The sequence below is a fragment of the Oncorhynchus mykiss genome, chromosome 16 (genome assembly GCF_013265735.2).
Source record: "Oncorhynchus mykiss isolate Arlee chromosome 16, USDA_OmykA_1.1, whole genome shotgun sequence".
Classification (NCBI taxonomy): Eukaryota; Metazoa; Chordata; class Actinopteri; order Salmoniformes; family Salmonidae; genus Oncorhynchus; species Oncorhynchus mykiss.
The window spans coordinates 69,658,222-69,667,479 of record NC_048580.1 but is presented as its reverse complement, the minus strand read 5'-3'; the positions used below and the strand labels follow the sequence as shown (position 1 = coordinate 69,667,479).

The window sequence follows — 9,258 nt, the reverse complement described above, 5'->3', positions numbered from 1 at the left end:
TGGGTAGTTTTTTGTTTAGTTTGTTTACCTTACAGAACTGTTGGTTTGTCTCTTTGTTATTTTTTGTTCAAAGTGTTCTGAGTTAATAAAAAATCATGAACGCATACCACGGTGCGCTTTGGTCCACTCCTCACTCTTCATCAGACGAGCGTTACAATAAATAACATGATAAGGGAGAGATAATTAACATGACAGTGAGAGAGAGAGACTCTGCACACTAACTGCACACATATTTTAATTGCATCAACAACAGAAACTTTAAATGCACTGCTTGTGAACTCAACTATAGCAGAAAACAAAACTTCTCATCTGACCACAAAAACAGACAAACCTCTGCCACGGAACCCAAACCAACTGCGTGGGTGCGACATCGTGCATAAATGTATTTTGTCCCCCCACACCAAACACGATCACGACACGCAGGTTAAAATATCAAAACAAACTCTGAACCAATTACATTAATTTGGGGACAATTTAGCTAGTTAGCTTACACTTGCTAGGTAATTTGTCCTATTTAGCTAGCTTGCTGTTGCTAGCTAATTTGTCCTGGGATATAAACATTAGGTTGTTATTTTACCTGAAATGCACAAGGTCCTCTACTCTGACAAATCCACACATAAAAACGGTCAACCGAATCGTTTGTAGTCATCTCTCCTTCCAGGCCTTTTCATCTTTTAGCTTATATGGTGATTGGCATCTAAACTTTCAATCAATGTGGGTATAACCAATGAGGAGATGGCACGTGGGTACCTGCTTCTATAAACCAATGAGGAGATGGGAGAGGCAGGACTTGCAGCGCAATCTGTCAGAAATAGGAATTACTTCTATTTTTTAGCCCTTGGCAACGCAGACGCTCGTTGGCGTGCACGAGCAGTGTGGGTGCAATAATTTAATAACATGGATTTCTAAATTTATTTTGCAATGCTCGCGCACGCAACGCGAGCGGTATGAGACTGGGATACACTTGCTCTGCCTCTGACACGCACCCTACAGCCACTAAGGAGAGCCTAACATCCGGGGGAACATCACTTCCTGAAGAAGAAGGTGCTACTGCAAACTGCAACCCTCAGATGGCCTCAACATGACAACCCAAACGTGACATGGATTTAATTACACCCAGACAGGGTTGCAGACTAGCCTACTTCTTAGCCTACAACACAACAGCAGTGAAAGAAAAATTTCAACTTGTAAATATGGAAAACCATAAACATATTGGTAGGCTACAGTAGAAGCTTCTCCAAAATCATTCTCATTCTTCTAGTCTACACGTTCTCCCATTTAACATTGCATCATGTACACTGTTGAAATGAACGACATCTCCATGTAGCCTAGACTCATAATTCCACATAATATTGTTTAAAAAAAATTAAAAAAAAGTCACTGTGAAGCCACAACTCACTCATATCGACACCTCTCATTCGCGAGATCCTGCATCACGCCAATTGGTCCAGACGCGATAGCGCCATAGGGGGGCGGATATCATTGGGCGACATCAGCCTCTTTGAATGTGCGGATCAAGCAGCGTTTAGCGGCCACACGACGCTGCCGCCATAGACCTAGAATAACTGCGAGGACCAACAAATTACGAACGACGTTCCATGTCATTGTACATTTCCGTAGAAATTTGAATCATGACTTCATCCACTCGAAGGCATCAGGGTCGAGAGACAACGGTTGGGTACCTAAAAGAACATTAGCATGTAAGTATCTTACATTTTGTATCTGACACATCAGTGTTTCCAGTTCCGTACATGGATGCTCTGTATTTATGGTTTATGGATGCTCTCAGGGAGTTCTGTATCCCGATGGCCAGCATCATCAGCATGCTCTCGGTCTATGGCTGTCACTACTGTAGCCTAATGGCAACGTGGATGCCGTGGCGTTACCCGGTCGAGCACATGTTTTACGCCTACACATGAATGAAATATTCACTCTCAGGTCCACACAGCTTACATCTTTATCACGAATGATAAACTCCTTAAATCACTGTTGTTAATCAGTCACATCTGGCTCAAAAGACGGTTGATAAATAGACAAAAGGGTCGTTGTGCTGCATCAACATCTGTCTGTAGTCTATTTAATCCCTTACAAGCCTGCTCCCTTTAATCCATCGGCTGCAATACAAAGGCATTATGTGTATAGTTAGTTATTACAGCAGGGTTCCCCAATTACATTACAACATTTGGACTATGTTTCCTTGAAAGGATGGTCGGGGGACTAGGAACATAGTTAAACCAGAGAATCATTTCGAACCTTGATTACATGCGGATAAAATCACATACTATACGTCTCTCTATGCGTGGGAATACTTGGGAACAGATTTCCTAAATTAAAATCACTTTGAGTTGCTTTCCTGGTGTTTTTATGTCAATAATCCTAATAAAAAAAACATTTAAAAAACGGTTTTATCATTATTATTATTATTATTATTATTATTATTATTAATGTTATTGACCGTTATACCATTAGATGGGTCTGGCCAGCTGGGTGTTCAACCAGTCTTTGCTGGGAACACTGACATGTAACACTGTTACTATGTATGAGAGGATTTACTCTCATGATGTCTTGGTTCTCAGCGCATGGATTTGCCCATCGTGAGGGTGTGTTGAGGCGTCACACAGGAATACAATGGAGGAAAACGAAACGGAAATGTATATAGGACAACACTAAACAACCTGATGGCTTAATTTATCTACCTCGTTTTACAAACGAACGTGTAGGTTATTATTAGTCCGTTATAATAGTGCCACTGCCGCGGGGATTATTTGGTCTCACTGTCAGTTTATAGTAGGCTACATATCTGCTATTTGAGCGCGCAATATGTAGGCTATTTATATATATATATATATATGGCTAGACGTTTTTGATACATAGGCTACTGGATTTTCGGTTCTGTTCGCCTCATTTGTCTACGCATTCGCGCAAATAACTTATTTCCCGCGCGCAACATAGTTTCATGTTATTGCATTAACTCCGGTTAAACACGGTGAAATAGTGACTGACACCTGCGTCTCTTGTGTGGCTTCATTTGATGTAGATCAACATGAAAGTATTACAACAATACATGCATGCAGTCGCTAAACGTTACTGTGTGTGGAGGCACTGTGCACCCGTTCTAAACTATTCCCAAAACATGTGATATAGGCCTAGATAGACTATGAGTCATAATAACCTATAAGTACTCATAAGGAACTGGTTTTCCAAATCGTTTTTCCACCATTCATTTTTCCCATAGGGGATTTTAGAAACACTTAAAATAAGGGCTGTGTTTCATGTAGGTTTACCCTGGTGTGACGTTTTGATAATCATGTAAATCTCTCTCGGGCAAGGTGACTTTTATCAACATATTCCCCCGTATTTACATAGTGGGAAAATGATTGCAACCATTTCCCAGTTTGACCACTAGGTTTTATGGGTGTTATGGCACCTTCACTATGGGGCTCTATAAGGCGGGCTCAATGAATAATAGCCTAAATATCAACCCTCTTAAAATATCAACCTCATACTTACTCGTGGAAGGTGAGTCATACACCATGCACCACAATCTAACTCAACACATATCTGTGATACAAAGTTGTAGCCTAGGTTCTGTAGCCTAGGGTCTGTAGCCTAGGTTCTGTAGCCTAGGGTCTGTAGCCTAGGGTCTGTAGCCTAGGGTCTGTAGCCTAGGGTCTTTTATTTTTTTATTTTTATTTTATTTTACCTTTATTTAACCAGGCAAGTCAGTTAAGAACAAATTCTTATTTTCAATGACGGCCTGGGAACAGTGGGTTAACTGCCTGTTCAGGGGCAGAACGACAGATTTGTACCTTGTCAGCTCGGGGGTTTGAACTCGCAACCTTCCGGTTACTAGTCCAACGCTCTAACCACTAGGCTACCCTGCCGCCCCGTCTGTAGCCTAGGTTCTGTAGCCTACTACAGGGTCTATATTAGAGGTCAAACGAGTATGATTTTTCAATACCGTTACCGATTATTGGAGGAACAAAAAAGCCGATACCGATTAATCGGCCGATTTTTATTAAATTTTTCTTTGTAATGATGACAATTACAACAATACTGAATTAACAGTTATTTTAACTTAATATAAAACATCAATAAAATCAATTTAGCCTCAAATAAATAATGAAACATGTTCAATTTGGTTTAAATAATGCAAAAACAAAGTGTTGGAGAAGAAAGTAATGTGCCATGTAAAAAAGCTAACGTTTAAGTTCCTTGCTCAGAACATGAGAACATATGAAAGTTGGTGGTTCCTTTTAACATGAGACTTCAATATTCCAAGGTAAGAGGTTTTAGGTTGTAGTTAATATAGTATTTATAGGACTATTTCTCTCTATACCATTTCTATTTCATATACCTTTGACTATTGGATGTTCTTATAGGCACTTTAGTTTTGCCAGTGAAACAGTATAGCTTCCGTCCCCCTCCTTGCCCCTACCTGGGCTCGAACCAGGAACACATCGACAACAGCCACACTCAAAGCATCGTTACCCATCACTCCACTTGCAGAGCAAGGGGAATAACTACTCCAAATCTAAAAGCGAGTGATGTTTGATACAGTATTAGCGCACACCCAGCTAACTAGCTAGCCATTTCACATTGGTTACACCAGCCATTAGGCTGATAGGCTTGAAGTCATGAACATCGCTGTGCTTGCTGCTGCTCCTCAGTCAGACTGCTCTATCAAATCAGACTTAATTATAACATAATAAAACACAGAAATACGAGCCTTTGGTCATTAATATGATCGAATCCGGAAACTATCATTTCGAAAACAAAACGTTTATTATTTCAGTGAAATACTGAACCGTTCGGTATTTTATCTAACGGGTGGCATCCCTAAGTCTAAATATTCTTGTTACATTGCACAACCTTCAATGTTATGTCATAATTACATAAAATTCTGGCAAATTAGTTCGCAATGAGCCAGGCAGCCCAAACTGTTGCATATACCCTGACTCTGCGTGCAATGAACGCAAGAGAAGTGACACAATTTCACCTGGTTAATATTGCCTGCTAAACTGGATCAGTAGTTATAAGATAAGTTTAATGCTAGCTAGCAATTTACCTTGGCTTCTACTACATTCGCGTAACAGGCAGGCTACTCGTGGAGTGCAATGGTTAGAGCGTTGGACTAGTTAACTGTGCGGTTGCAAGTTTGGAACCCCTGAGCTGACAAGGTGAAAATCTGTCGTTCTGCCCCTGAACAAGGCAGTTAACCCACAGTTCCTAGACAGTCATTGAAAATAAGAATGTGTTCTTAACTGACTTGCCTGGTTAAATAAAAGGTATTAAAAAAAAAAAATTGTTTGTGTAAATAAAAAAATTATTGGAAATCGGCACCCAAAAACACCGATTTCCGATTGTTATGGAAACTTGAAATCGGTCCTAATTAATCGGCCATTCCGATTAATCGGTCGACCTCTAGTCTGTATCCTATGGTCTGTAGCCTATGGTTCCCATCATTTGTATATTTAAGCAATAAGGCACCTTGGGGGTTTGTGGTATATTGGCAATATATCATGGCTAATGGCTGGTCTTAGCCACGACTCAACGCAGAGTGTCTGGACACAGCCCTTAGCCGTGGTATATTACCCATAGCCCTCAGCCGTGGCAGTATACCACAAACCCCCAAGGGGCCTTATTGCTATTCTTTTTTATTTTATTTTTTATTTAACCTTTATTTAACTAGGCAAGTCAGTTATGAACAAATTCTTACTTTCAATGACGGCCTAGGAGCAGTGGGTTAACTGCCTGTTCAGGATATGAACTGGTTACCAATGTAATTACAACAGTAAAAATACATGTTTTGCCATACCCGTGGTACACGGTCTGATATACCAGCTGCCAACCAATCAGCATTCAGGCCTCGAACCACCCAGTGTATAATAGCCTATATAGCATACTGAAATAAACTAAAATGTCCCTATACCTTGAAAGTATACCTGGGGATATATTGTCACATATTACACTATACCTGCCAGACCTGGTTTGACACACAGCTGTTTTAAGAGTGATTCCTAGCAACACTTGGTCCCTTGTCCCTTATACATAGGCCTAATTGACAGGGGTCTGCCATGTGAGCTTGTCCACTGTTAAGTTCCCATTGACCGTGGTTTAAACCCCCCCATCCCACAGGAGACCACTACTCACTGTAAAAACCACATGAATCATTAATCCTGTTGACCGAATGACTGCATGGGTCATAAGCATAGTGTGTTGAAGCAGTCAAACCAATCACATCCCCAGACCCTCCCCCAGGACCTCCCATGTCACTCATACTAGGTTTGGTTTTCTCCCAGCAGAACTCCGGTTGGCCGAAGTGAGCGTCTGTGCCTGGCATTCTAATTTGAGAATTTTGTTATCAATGTTCGTAAACTTTCAATTAATCTACTCAGTCTGCAACCCAGCGTTTGTAAGATTCTGGTTTAAATCAAACACAGATTTCTCAGCTTTACAGTAGTCAAAATGTTTATTCACGAGGACGTCCTAGTCCGTTGTACAAAAATATACATTTTATACTGGCTCCTTACGCACATACCTTCACACACAAACAGTAGGTATCCTACGCACATACATACAAGTTAAAATCTTAAGCTACGCCTTGCTCAGACAGTCTGTGTTTTTCCACTACACAGATACATTGTTTAATCTGCAACATGTTTCATCATTTTCTGCAAGCCTAACAGTTTCTCCCCTCCACGGGGGGAGACAGAATGTCCTGTAAGGAACACAGTGGGACAGCTTGTCTGTCGATAGCTCCTCTTATCATTTGTTTCCCACATGCACCCTGCTTACATACTAAAAAGGATCAAAAGGTCCTTGTTCTAATTCTGACTAAAACTACACACATCATCAGATTATAGGTTTATGACTCTAATACATTTCATACAATTATATGGTTTCAGAGTGGAATTATTCAATCATTATCTTTAGACATATAAATTATTTTATCACATACTCACTTAATAGACATTTGCTTGAAAAACAAACCAAAAAAAGCGCCAAATTTGACTGTTTGTCCCTCTCGAGACGCCGTGGGGAAAAAATACACTTCCTCAAAATAGTCTGAATTAATCTTAGATAAATCAAAGAATCTATAATTAATTTAGACATTTTTGCAGAGGAGGGCCTTTGTCCCACAATTGAACACCTAACTAAGATATCTGGTGTAGTATTTCTCAAGTGAAAAAATGTGCACGCAAACTCGTCGTCTGTCATCTAATTAAAGAAGCCCTACTGTTGACCAATCACCGACGAAGGGGCGTAGACTTCGGCTACCAAACATCGACAAGCCTCAAGAAAGAAAAAAAAAACACTGCTGAACACCAAAACAAACTAAAATGTCACAAAATGTTGGCATAATGTACTGGGAAGCATACGGTAAGGTTTACTGTGTGGATGGAGAGGGTATCCTCTGTGTGTCAGGGTGTAATGGAGAGGGTATCCTCTCTGTGTCAGGGTGTAATGGAGAGGCTATCCTCTGTGTGTCAGGGTGTAATGGAGAGGTTATCCTCTGTGTGTCAGGGTGTAATGGAGAGGGTATCCTCTGTGTGTCAGGGTGTAATGGAGAGGTTATCCTCTGTGTGTCAGGGTGTAATGGAGAGGGTATCCTCTGTGTGTCTGGGTGTAATGGAGAGGGTATCCTCTGTGTGTCAGGGTGTAATGGAGAGGGTATCCTCTGTGTGTCAGGGTGTAATGGAGAGGTTATCCTCTGTGTGTCAGGGTGTAATGGAGAGGTTATCCTCTGTGTGTCAGGGTGTAATGGAGAGGGTATCCTCTGTGTGTCAGGGTGTAATGGAGAGGGTATCCTCTGTGTGTCAGGGTGTAATGGAGAGGGTATCCTCTGTGTGTCAGGGTGTAATGGAGAGGGTATCCTCTGTGTGTCAGGGTGTAATGGAGAGGTTATCCTCTGTGTGTCAGGGTGTAATGGAGAGGGCATCCTCTGTGTGTCAGGGTGTAATGGAGAGGGCATCTTCTGTGTGTCAGGGTGTAATGGAGAGGGTATCATTTGTGTGTCAGGGTGTAATGGAGAGGGTATCCTCTGTGTTTCAGGGTGTTATGGGTCAGGGTGTTATGGAGAGGGTATCCTCTGTGTCAGGGTGTTATGTCAGGGTGTTATGGACACATCCTCTGTGTGTCAGGGGGTTATGTCAGGGGGTTATGTCAGGGGGTTATGTCAGGGGGTTATGTCAGGGGGTTATGTCAGGGGGTTATGTCTGGGGGTTATGTCTGGGGGTTATGTCAGGGGGTTATGTCAGGGGGTTATGTCAGGGGGTTATGTCAGGGGGTTATGTCAGGGTATAATGTCAGGGGGTTATGTCAGGGTGTGGTTGCAATAAATGAGATAGATGTGAATCATATTACGCTATGATCCAAAGATCATCTATTTTAGAGAAATTGTGGGTATCAACAGTCATACAGCGTGATGTTTTATTTAATATGTGTGTGTTTTTGTGTGTGTGCATATGCTACGATTGCATGATTGTGTGTGTGTGTGTGTGTGCTTTATCCCTTCTGCGCAAGGTCTCCAGAAGGCCTGGTTGAGGAATTGACAGGACAGGATAATGCCTACGGTCTGCAGGTCCCTGCTATAAGCCCATGCAATAGAAACCGCAGCCATCAACACTCTGTTTCTGGTTAGGGACGTTCAGCCTCCTTCCTCTTCCTGCCACATGCTCCCTATTTGGGCCTGGCAAGCGGATATTGCCCGAGTGAGCAGAATTCTTTCACAATAAGGAGAAGTAGCCACCAAAACTGACCACTTATCAGTCATATGCTGTGTGTTTGTGGATCGCAGGTCAGCTGTTTGTTCACCCGCTGGCAATTGTTAATTACCCATCAGCACCTGCCTGACTACATGTGATAAAGTGAAAACCTCAATTGTGCTGCTTTCGTGTGTCCCGTTAACAGTTTGCAGCAGATAGAAAGTGTACAGACACAGGTGCCAAAGGTCCTAGTTATTCTACTAAAATGTTGCAGTCTGGCTTCATGTTTTTTTTTAAAGCTTGACAATTAATAACCAAAAAAACACAAAAACTGCAACAAAATAGAAACATGTGGACCAATTACATCACCATTGGAGCTGTAGCCTAAGATGGCGACTCAACTACAATAGAGTGGACCCTACAGCAATGCACCATTCAACCGTGAAAACATGGTTTAAGTTGACATGCTAATGAAAAGGGGGAACCATCGCGTTCTCCCAGAAGCACGGTTTAAGTTGACATGCTAATGAAAAGGGGAACCATCGCGTTC

At 41.7% G+C, this 9,258-nt stretch overlaps 1 protein-coding gene across 3 annotated transcripts in view; it reads left to right on the top strand.

The window, feature by feature from the left end:
- Positions 1-1,462: 1,462 nt before the first annotated feature.
- LOC110491172 (solute carrier organic anion transporter family member 4A1) overlaps positions 1,463-9,258 on the top strand; it is an 88,344-nt gene continuing 80,548 nt past the window's right edge. Inside the window, exon 1 of one of the 3 annotated variants that reach the window (XM_036947669.1) lies at positions 1,463-1,700. The gene's annotated coding sequence lies outside the window, so the exon portion shown is untranslated. The remainder of the gene's footprint in view (positions 1,701-9,258) is intronic. The other 2 variants (XM_036947672.1, XM_036947671.1) reach the window with 2 other exon arrangements.